Source organism: Chlorocebus sabaeus, chromosome 8 (assembly GCF_047675955.1).
Source record: "Chlorocebus sabaeus isolate Y175 chromosome 8, mChlSab1.0.hap1, whole genome shotgun sequence".
Taxonomy (NCBI): Eukaryota; Metazoa; Chordata; class Mammalia; order Primates; family Cercopithecidae; genus Chlorocebus; species Chlorocebus sabaeus.
In genome coordinates, this window is record NC_132911.1 from 19,250,909 (window position 1) to 19,262,446 (window position 11,538).

At 43.8% G+C, this 11,538-nt stretch overlaps 1 protein-coding gene across 4 annotated transcripts in view; it reads right to left on the reverse strand.

The window, feature by feature from the left end:
• The window catches only part of CSGALNACT1 (chondroitin sulfate N-acetylgalactosaminyltransferase 1), a 359,890-nt gene extending 348,555 nt beyond the window's left edge, over positions 1–11,335 (reverse strand). The window contains exon 1 of one of the 4 annotated variants that reach the window (XM_073017977.1): positions 11,317–11,335. The gene's annotated coding sequence lies outside the window, so the exon portion shown is untranslated. Of the gene's footprint in view, positions 1–10,181; positions 11,077–11,105; positions 11,165–11,316 lie in introns of those variants that run through there. The other 3 variants (XM_073017975.1, XM_073017973.1, XM_073017970.1) reach the window with 3 other exon arrangements.
• Between the last annotated feature and the right edge of the window lie 203 nt (positions 11,336–11,538).

An 11,538-nucleotide genomic window follows, 5' to 3' on the forward strand; every position in this document is an offset into this window, starting at 1 on the left:
AATAATTCCTGCAGTTGATTCAAGAGGTCAGAGTGGGAGAGAAAGCAAAAAAAAAGCCTGTAGTTCTGCATTTCCTCCAACTTCATTTCCATCAGAACACCAAACATGAAGATATTGGTTCTACATACAGGGTCTAAGGAGGTGTTCTCTGAGGCCTCTGTTATCCACACTAATAATGCCCCAAGCACTGGTGCAGACTAGTTCTTGGAAGAAGGCAAAATGCTAAGTCCAATAAAGCTAGATAAATTCCTTTTTATACCCAGGGATATTAATGGGAAAAACCCTCAGGATTTTTAATTACTTAGGTGAATAAGATGTTCTCTACAAAGGAAAGCTATTTTTGAGAGCACCCCAGACCCAAAATGTTGAACCAGCTTACTTGATCCAACAGAGTAGCTCATTTTCTGCTCAGATTTTGGCTTCAGCCACCTTCTGGACTGATGAATCAATTCACAGTCCACAAATTTCATTGCTTTGCATTTGATTAAATTCCTATGTTAGGGATTAAGAACTTGCTCATGGCCACAGAGTGAGTCAGCTAGAGTTCTGTCTCCACCAAACTAGTTTCCTACTGTAGAAACTTGTCTACACCTCCATCTGGAGGAGAAGTGAAAAAGAAAAAAACAAAAGAAAAAGCCTCAAATTCAGCTCTCTCCTGTTATTCAGGCCCAGAAATACATGGGCCATAAGTTTAGTTAAAAGACGAAAGAAATCTCCCTGCCAAAAAGCATGCTTTAGACAACTTGGAGGGCATAGGTGCATCCAAAGAAATATCCCTGCAAAATATGTCTCCTCCCTTGTTTACCCATTATGTGGCCACAAATGTACTCAGAAAAAAAATCTTACTTCTATGCATGTAAGATACTCAAAGGCCGGACGCTGTGGCTCAAGCCTGTAATCCCAGCACTTTGGGAGGCCAAGACGGGCGGATCACGAGGTCAGGAGATCGAGACCATCCTGGCGAACACGGTGAAACCCCGTCTCTACTAAAAAATACAAAAAACTAGCCGGGCGAGGTGGCGGGCGCCTGTAGTCCCAGCTACTTGGGAGGCTGAGGCAGGAGAATGGCGTAAACCCGGGAGGCGGAGCTTGCAGTGAGCTGAGATCCGGCCACTGCACTCCAGCCTGGGCGACAGCGCGAGACTCCCTCTCAAAAAAAAAAAAAAACAAAAAACAAAAAACAAAAAACAAACAAACAAAAAAAGATACTCAAAGGTAACCTGGAAATTTCAAGTTACTTTTATGTATGGAGGTCCAAAAAGATGTATTCATTTCCTATCCTCTTGTATAAAGAGTAGATGGTAAATAATAAAAGAAAAGCTATTATCTTTTGGGTAACTAATTAAAGTTAACCAGGGGACATTAGGAATTCATCAATTAACAGCAGGTCCTAGTCATTTCTCTCAGTCTAGAACTTCAAAGGTATCAAGGGATTCCTGGGATGAGTTTCCAAACCCAAGCACTTTATCATAGTGACACGCACACAATAGGTATTCAGGACATACTTGATTGTAATAATCTAGAACGTACACATTTAAAAACTAAGAATAGAAACAGGAGATACAAGGCCTAAAGCAAATAGAGCATGCCCCTCATTGTCTTCCAAATGCTCCTTGACGTTCATTTTCTTTTTCATGTTTCTTTCCTGTCCCTCTTCGCCATAACAACAGTGGACACATACATTAAGGATTTACCATGTGCTGCAGCGTTTACATACATTAACTCAATGACTCAGCAAACCACTCACTAAAATAAGCATGATTATCCCCCCGCATTTCATGGATGAGAAACGGGAATTTAAAACATTAAGTAGGCAGGTTGCGGTGGCTCGCACCTGTAAACCCGGCACTTTGGGAGGCCAAGGAGGGTGGATCACCTCAGGTCAGGAGTTCGAGACCAACCTGGCCAACATGGTGAATCCTCATCCTGCCAAAAACACAAACATTAGCCGAGTATGGTGGCACGCGCCTGTAATCCCAGCTACTCAGGAGTCTGAGGCAGGAGAATCTCTTCAACCCAGGAGGCAGAGGTTGCAGTGAGCTGAGATTGTGCCACCGCACTCCAACCTGGGCAATAGAGTCAGACTCCATCTCAAAAAAAAAAAAAAAAAAAAATTAAGGAACTTGCCCAGGTTCACAGAGTTAAAAAGTGAGGTTGTTGTGCATGACTGCATCTCCCAGGCCCATTCGCCAGGGGTGCTGTTTCCTTATTCAGTTCATTGGTTCCCAGATTTTTTCACTTATTTGTGTGCTTTGCATACGCTCATGATACTAATATTCCCAAGAACCATTTGAACTAACTTGGATTTCATTTCAAGGACTATTCCTCTTCCCACTAAGCTGTCCTTCTGGTTTTTTTTGTTTTTGTTTTTTTTTAAGTTTGTACAATTCATCTTAATACACTCTACTAGTTCCACAAAATGGGTTTTTGAAAATTACAATAACTTGCTTGAAACAAACTGTTCTCCAATTCGATACTGTTTTTAAATTTGGGGATTTTTTTTTTTTTTTTTAAAAAGCCTGAATCAAGCTTCTCTTGCACCTGGGCAGGTTCTGTTCGCTTATTCACAGAAGGGCTGGTTTATGCCTATGTGCCATGGCATAATAAATAACGAGTTAAGGCTTCCTGCTCCTGGCTGAGGCAGACGTTTCTGAACTGTAATGATTTTGTAAAATCCACATTCCCTCCCTACCACACACAACATCTACCCTGGGCACCAAACAAGGCAGCTCATTATCATAAAACCACTTGGAACATCTCTCTAAAGACCCTCCCTGATCTAACAACACAGACTACTACACAGAACTGTAAGCAGGGACCTACACAGGCCTCCATGGAGCTGGCTCCCTGAATCTTAGTGAAACAGACCTGATGTAATTAACCAAATCCCCAACTGCGGGAAAAAGGCTAATTTCTCCTGTGACAATAGCTGCCCCTTAAAGATCTCGAGTAGTTATTGCCAGACAACTAATAATTTTGACTTAGCTACTCACTGACAGGGGATGTACCGCCTTTGGAAAAATCCTGCAGTGGGAGGCCAGGGAGCCCGAAGTCCATAAGAGGCAATGCACCAATCTGGAGATAGATCAGGCTGCAGCTCTCCTCTGAGCTTTTCAGCAGAAACCATCCAGCTAGTGCAGCACAGCTGAGCTCCTGATCCAGACTTGGATCCCTCAAGAAATGGCCACTCATATCCCCCTGCATCCTGGATCCCCAACCCCTTCTGTTCACCTGAACTCTAACTTCATTTCTGACTTGTTTCAACTTCCACGAGACCTAAGTTCTTGACTTCTTCTTAAAATAACTTTTCCCTTAACTCTTGTACCCAAACCCTATTCTACACCATAGGTACCTGTCTGGGGCTCCAAGCTGCCATTTGCCTCCTGGCCATCCTCTTTGGCCAGTTTAGGTAACAACCAAGTGTCACAGGGACCCTACACTGCTGCCAGGTTTGTCCCAGCCCCTGGTGGGAGTCAGCCCCTAAAGGAACTGACTACACTCAGCCTTGGATTTTAGATACTTTTATCTCTACCACCACTCTGTCAGTCGAGGGCAGGTGGGAAGAGGGAAGGGAAGGGGAGGGTGAGAGGAGAGAGATGAGAAGAAAGAAGAAAACAGACACTGCTATCAGTTGGTACCTACTACTTCCTGGTGGCTTGGAACCTTACCTATACCTTTTGTTTAATTGTTGCAACAAACCTATAAGGTGTTATTATCCCCATTTTGCACGTGAGGGAGCTAAGCCTCAGAGATGTTGAGTAATGGAACAAGGTCCCCCTAGTCAGTAAGGAGTAGAGCTGGAATTCAAACCCCAGTTTGTCCACCACCAAAGTCTCAAACCCTTCCTCTCTCCTGCACTGTCTTCACATCTTGGTATTCCCTGCAGTGTCTAGCAGAGTACCTTCATACAACAGGTGCATAAAAATGTTTGATAGATGAATACATGCATGGTTGACTCCAGCCTTAATACCTTAATATTCTGCAACCCACACACTTGATCTTGTTCATACTTTCTGCTTATAACATGCCTGCCAAATGCCTTGATTGGAAGTTAGATGTTAAACAGAGATGTTGCTCTGCATTGTATTTTTGAGCTGCTAGAAAAAGCTACATACACAAATCTATAAATTAAAAGTACTGAAGAAGATCCTCTGATAAAAATTATTTTGTTATCTTGCTCCATCATGCCTGGAAATGGAGACAAATACAATACTCTAAGGAAAATCAAGTTTGCATGTTTTGTTAACCCTCAGAACTCAAAGACATTTTCCAGGCTGCCAATTCGATGAGTATTTATGCTGGAAAAGACAGCAAAGAGGTCACGAGCTCAGATCCTGGAGCCAGGCAGACATGGACTAAGGCCCAGCTACAACACTTACTAGCTGACCTTGACTTGCTTCCTAAACCTTAGTGTTCTCATCTGTAAAACACAGATAATAAGAGTGCACAGTTCCTAAGGTGGCTGTGCTGATTAAATGAAGAACTCATGTACCACACTAAGCAGAGTACCTGCTACATATCTAAGGGCTGCATCAGTGTTAGACATCTTTATCATGGGAAGAGAATAATCGTGGTAGAAGTGAAACAAGAACTTAAATGAATTACTTAGCTTTGCAAACATTATTATAAGCACGAAGTTTACCTGAATCCTCTGTTCCAGCTTATTGCAACTACTAGAATGATCTACTCTGAAAGCAATGCAGTCAATAATGATACCATTAATAACAACAACCAACAGTTATATATTGATATGGTTTGGTTCTGTGCCCCCACCCAAATCCCTTGTCAAATTATAATCCCCACATATGGAAGGAGGGGCCTTGGGGGAGGTGACTGAATCATAGGGGCAGACTTCCCCTTTGCTGTTCTTGTGATAGAGTTCTCATGAGATCTGGTTGTTTGCAAGTGTGTAGCACTTCCCCCTTGGCTCTCTCTCTCCTGCTGCCATGTGAAGATGTGCTTGCTTCCCCTTCACCTAATGCCGTGATTGTAAGTTTCCTGAGGCCTCCCCAGCCATGCCCCCGTGCAACCTGTAGAACTGTGTGTCAACTGAACCTCTTTTCTTCATAAATTACCCAGTCTCAGGTAGTTCTTTACAGCAATGTGAGAACAGACTAATACTTGTGTATATTTATATATCTATATTATATAACATTTTTTTAAATTGTATATATTACATAAAATATACAATGTTATATAATATATATTTTTATATGATATGATAATGATAATGATGATAAATGATATAAATTATTATATGATATATAATATAAAATGTTATATCTTATATGATATGTATATATCACATATATCATAAATAATAGTATATATTCATATATAATATATATTATGTATTAATATATCTTATATGATATATAACGTGTACACACACACATGTATAACCTTTACTATGCTCCAGACATTGTTCTAACCACTTTTACAGACAAGAGTGTCACACAAAGTTCTGCAGGTTGTGCCACACAAGCATGCCCTGCAGGAACTTCAGCCCATTCTCTGTTGACCAGACTGAGCACCCGACATGGAACAGTCTACCACAGAGGAAGGGGTTCCTAGCACAGTCCTGTGTACATATATTGACCTATTGACGGATACATTAACTTTAGCATGTTTTTAACGTTTGAGAAACAGAAGTAGAAAGCCACTTTTGAGAGAACACAAAGCCTAAGTCAAAGACCACCATTTTAGTAATTTTATTAACGGAATAGATGAACATAGCACAAAAATCACCAGTGACGAATTCCTAGGAATAAGCTGCAGTGCTGTGTGCCCATGTGCCTTAGGAATACAAAAACAAGGCTGACCCTCAGCATACATGGACAATTCACATCTACCTCCCCCCCATTTCCTGCTCCTCTGTTCCTCCATCAACTTAAATGTCCTTTGTGTGTGCAAATGAAACAAAATATCAAATATGACCGCAGGGTAACCAAATGCATTTTTTGCATTGCCTAAAAACAGCAACAAAGATTATCTGTGCAGCAAAGTAATGTTTCCCTAAGTCACAGGTTCAAAACATGAAATTCTAGCAAACAATCGTTTTTGTGCAGGCACACCTCCCAAGTGATGGTTCCTAAAAATGACTCCCAGGTTTAGAGACTCATTCATTTCCTCTCAACTCAGCCATCCATAACCTTGTTCAGCTTGGAGCTCTTGCCTAAACTAAATTGTCCCATCCTGCATAAGGCTTTGTACCTATCATCTTGGCATGGACCCAGCTTCGGTCTAGGAAGATGAAGGAGAGGGAGGGAGACATGATGGTCTTTGCTAGCTGGGGGTCTGAGGATAAGCCAGACTCTTGCAGTTCTGGGGAAGCATTAGTTTGTGCAAATGGGATCTCTATTATAACTTTTTCATGTGCACAGAATCCTAAAAGTAATCCAAAACATTTAGCTTAATCAGAGGGAAATGATATTTAAAATGTTCTACAACCTTCATCCAAAAGTTATTCCTCTTACCCTCCACTCTTAAGAGTACTGACCTAGACCTTGATTTAAAAAAAAAAAAAAAAAAAAAAAGTGGGGAGGAGTGCAAAAACCGGATTATGTCATTGTAAAATCCTGCCATGTAAAAATCAGAATTGGATGTCTGATAATTTTTCAAACTCAGAGACATTCTGCTAGATAAGATAGGAAAACCACTGGTAAGATTTAAGACCTACAATGCACTAAACTTTTCTGTGTTGCTAATTTTTGTTGTAGTTTGGTTGGATTTTGTTCATTTGCTTCTGAGACAAGGTCTTGAGATGTTGCCCAGCGTGGTCTTGATCTGCTGAGTGCTTAACAAATCCTCCTACCTCAGCCTCCCAAGTAGCTGGTACTACAACATCTGGGTCTAACTGTTTCTAATTTTACTTACAGATTAAAGGTATTTAGTTTGTCATTCGAATTAAATTTCATGGAAAACCTGAAAATATAATGTTCTCATTCATTTACATACAATATGGCAATATTTTCAGTAATAACATTTGTTTATATACACTGTCAGTAATTTTTCTACCAAATAGCAAATTATATCTGAGAAATAAAAACACAAATAACTAAAAACACCTTTGAGTTGTTCAATAAATATTCTCAAGCTTGACTAACTTCATTCACAGTAGAATTTAGAAATAAGAGGTCTTTTCAAAAACACATAGAAGAAAGGTGCCTTTCAGTGATGCATCTTGGAATGCGATAAAACAGTTTTTAAAAGTGAGATTTAATGTCGCTCCATTTTTTTTTTTTTTTTTTTTTTTTGAGTCTCACTCTATTGCCCAGGCTGTAGGTCACTGGTGTGATCTAGGCTCACTGCAACGTCCGCCTCCCGGGTTCAAGTGATTCTCCTGCCTCAGCCTCCCCAGTAGCTACAATTACAGGCACATGCCACCACGTCCAGCTAATTTTTGTATTTTTAGTAGAGGTGGGGTTTCGCCCTGTTGGCCAGGCTGGTCTCGAACTCTTGACCTCAAGGGATCCGCCCACCTCAGCCTCCCAAAGTGCTGGGATTACAGATGTGAGCCATTTTTTTAAAAAGGAAAGGTAACCAGAAGTTTCTGCTAGCCAGATAAAATGCCTTGAAAAACAACTTAGATTGCTGTGAGTGCTACAAATACCTATTTAGGAAATAAACTTTTTAAACACATTCAAAGATAAAAGTAAGCTGTACCAAAGACATACAAAGAAAACCGCTGAAATACTACATGAAAATCATATATATTTTTTCAACGTTTTAAAAAATCATAAGTTTGAAAATTAAGATATATAAAATACAAATCCAAATTCTTACATCTCTTTTAAGTCCTTAACTCTAAAGTTATTCAAAAATAGCACCAAATCCATCATTTAAGACCACTTCCATTTATTTTTAGGCCTTTGGCTAATGCTTTTGACACAAGGTTGCCCTTTTTCTAATAAAGTATTCCATGTCATGAACCCAGGAAGTTAAATTTCTTGGCTACCTTAAAGGACAGGATAACGGTAATAAATGACAGCCTGGGGTGATACACTATGCTGAAGAGGCCCCTAGTGGCGAAGTTACTCTCCAACCCGGTTTTACAGGTTTTATAAGACTGCTTCATCATGAGTGCAAAATCAATAGGTAATAAAGTCTCCCTTAGCTTTGCCTCCGTAATAACCTCTATTAGCCCTAATATATAGTTGGGCTATGATTGAGAATCTCAAGGTCCTTTCATCAGGAATTATTAAAAGACAGATGTGACCCGAAGAATAACTTCATTACATTCTGCATTTTAAATCAACAAATCTTTATTTAGTCCTTATGCCCTGCCAGGCACTGTGTTAGACATTGAGGAAATAGGAAAGATGAGGACCCTTGCAGATCTCACCGTTATTTCTTTTTAATGTAATAACATGGCATTAATGTAATAACACAGCATTAAGAACAGAGCTAGGGCAATATGAAGATTGGTAAGTATGATTCATTATCATATGAACTTATGATGGATTCTTAGGAAGATACAAGAAAAAGCTGAAGTATTGCCCCAAAGTTTCAGCTCCTTATTTTCAGCACCCATTCTAGGCAGCACCTGAGATTCTTCAATAAATAGACAATGGATACATGAATGGAAAGTAGGGTTACAAAGAAGGAATTTTTACAATTTTTTTAAATGTTGAAACATGCTGGAGTTGGGGATCCCTAAATGTAAAGAAAGACCCAAAAAAAAAAAAACTAAAAGACAACATTTATGAAGTGCATACTGTGTACTCCGGGCACTAAGCTAAGTTTCCAAATGTAATTTCCTCCTGCTATCACTATAAGGTGAGTAGTATTATTGGCATTTTACAAATTAGGACACCAAGGCCGGGAAAGGGTAAGTAACTTGCCCAAGGTCATACAGTTAATAAGTGGAAGAAGCCCCCTGGAGCTCAGGTCTCTGGAACACCAGAGCACAAGCTCACTGCACTGTGATGTAAACGGATGAATCCAAACGTTGGAGATTCTGCTTTAAAACCCACTAATACATTTTACAAATAGACATATAAGATTTTAGCACACAAAGATGAACAGGATTAAAGTATTTTGATATTGTATTATATGGAGTTCATATGGTGTGGTAGCTCAAGGCAGACGAATTACTAAATATGCACGGTGATCTTATAATGGGTATGGCCCATCTCTTGCTTTCTAGGAATTGACCATCTTCTTGGAACCCAGTACCTAGTCCCCTGGGTATTATGCACTATCACAAAACGTGTTCAAGTCGCCTTTTATGCCTAAGGCTTACATAAAAATTCATCTTGCCTTTCTGCGTCTATTTCCAAGTTTGAAGGACGTTTCTCCCTCCAATTAGCAACATTTCAGCACTGCACAGGGCTTACTAATGCTCGCTGTTGCAAGTAACACCAAGGTAATTTGACTTTCTTGTAGGAACAATGTCGACAAAATCCAAGAAATCCTACAGAATTAAATTTAAATTTCTAGTTTAAAAAAAAAAAACAAAACCCCGTGAAAGAACAGTTCATTATCTTTACAGTTCATTATCTATATTATCTAGACGTATCTAATGACATTAAGTAAAAACTGTGCCAAGGCTTTGAAATCAGAATAAAAGTGGAGTTTGTGAAATTTAACCATTCTATCCTTTTTATTAGTATTTCATTTATGAGTATTTCCCGAGGCTCACTGTTTTGGCAGGCACAGTGCTGTTAACATCTCTTCCTTTTTCACTATTCTTTGCTCATCGATGAAAAGATAACTTCAAAATCTCTGACAGCAGTGCAGGTGCAGGAAGCGTGATGGAAACAAACAACTTTACCTCCGCTTCCTACAGCTTTCCTCTCCTCCCTGCCTTTCCAACCCCCACCCCACCCCAAGATCATGCCCTCGCACAGCTTCTGCCCCACCAATCGCACGGTGCCATGGGCATATTCGGACAGCGGTGACCCTCAGCCACATCTCCCATGAGCGCGGTCCAGGGCAGGCGAGCGCGCTGCCCACCGGCCACCTCGTCACGCCCCCTCCACCCTCTCCATCCCAGCCACAATAATACAATAACAGCAGTCATCGCGCGGCACGTGGAAAGGCTACTTTTCAGTGGGTTTTGCAGAAAGTAATCAGACAGCGGAAGGCCACGAGAAAGGCTGGTGAAGCCAAACCTACCCCGGGAGCGCAGCAACCCCAGACCCTCCCTGGAATCCCCCTCCGCGTCCCCGCGCGCCCACCTGGAGGCGCCGCGCCCTCGGCCTGCCGAACCGCTCCCCGGCCCCTGCCCGTGCCCTGGGCTCCCGGCTGGCAGCGGCGGAGGGAGGCCAGGCGCGGCACCGTCCTCCGCAGCTGCACGAGCCACCCTGAGGTCGCGGGCTGGGCGGGCGCGAGGGAGGCGCGCGGGGCTATGGGGATCTGCCGGCGCCACTGACGCCCCCGCGCGGCGCACCGCTCCCAGCTGGCCCGGGAGGGGACCCGACTCACCCGAGGCGCCGTGCCGACTGCCCAGCCCGGCTCCGGCCGCTGCCACCGTCGCTGAACTTTCCCTCCTGCGCGGCCGTGGCGGACTCGGCTCCACCTCCAGCTCCGGCAGCCGCGGAGCCTCCAGGGACCCCGGGGGCGGGGAGCAGCGGCGGCGGCGGCGGCAGCGGCGGCGGCGGCCGCTGCGGCGGGAGCAACCGCGGCCAAGCCCGGAGCCCCGCGGCGGGGTGGGTCCGGCGGGGGCGGCCAAGGCCGGACTGGGGTCGCGCTTAGCCGCGGGCACCCGCGTCCCCCACGGCCCCTCTGCAGTGCGTCCCTGCGCCCGTCGGAGCTGGGCGACCTGGCCGAAGGCTGTCACTCTCGGAAGGGGCCGCGCTTGGACACCAGGGGCGGTTTACACGTGACTGGTCACCGAGAGCCGGAGAAGTTTAGAGACTAGGACACTGTGGTGTGGCCCGAGTTGCAGGAGAGAGGTGTCCAGTCTCCACGGGGTCCTTACTCTTGCAGGACAGAGTTCCCCATTCCCCCACTCCACCCGCTCTGTTCCCTTGGCTGCCCTCCCCGCCGAGCGCCGACTTCCATGCAAAAACTTTGTAAATCGCACTTCAGGGAATTCATGCCTTTAGTCACGGTCTCTTCTTGGTCAGCTATAACGCCGTCCCTCGAGAGCTTCTACTTACAGCGAAGGTCAGGAACCCCTGTTAACTCACACCCCACCACTGTGGGTAAGCGATGTCTGCAGGGACCCCTGACGGCCACTGGGAGGCCAGGAGAGAAGCGGGAGAGGAAGGGCTAAAAGGCAAGTACACGGAGTGCTGGGTAATGAAAGATCCACCGCCACCTCTCACACACACAGGCACACAACCTCCAGGGCCACAGGTCGCCTTTTACCTGTAAGTGCTCCAGCGCATCTCTGGGAGAGTTGGGAAATAGGATCGCCAATTTTCAGTGTAATTGAGGGGGACTCGGGAGGAGTCAGTGTTAGACTGGAAGAGGTCATCACCTGCAGATGCGGTGAAGCAACTTGCAGAGGCCCCAGGGCTGAGCCACGGCAGAACCAGAGCTGGAAACCAGTCCTATGACTCCTGAGGCAGTGCTCCTTCTACTGCCTAG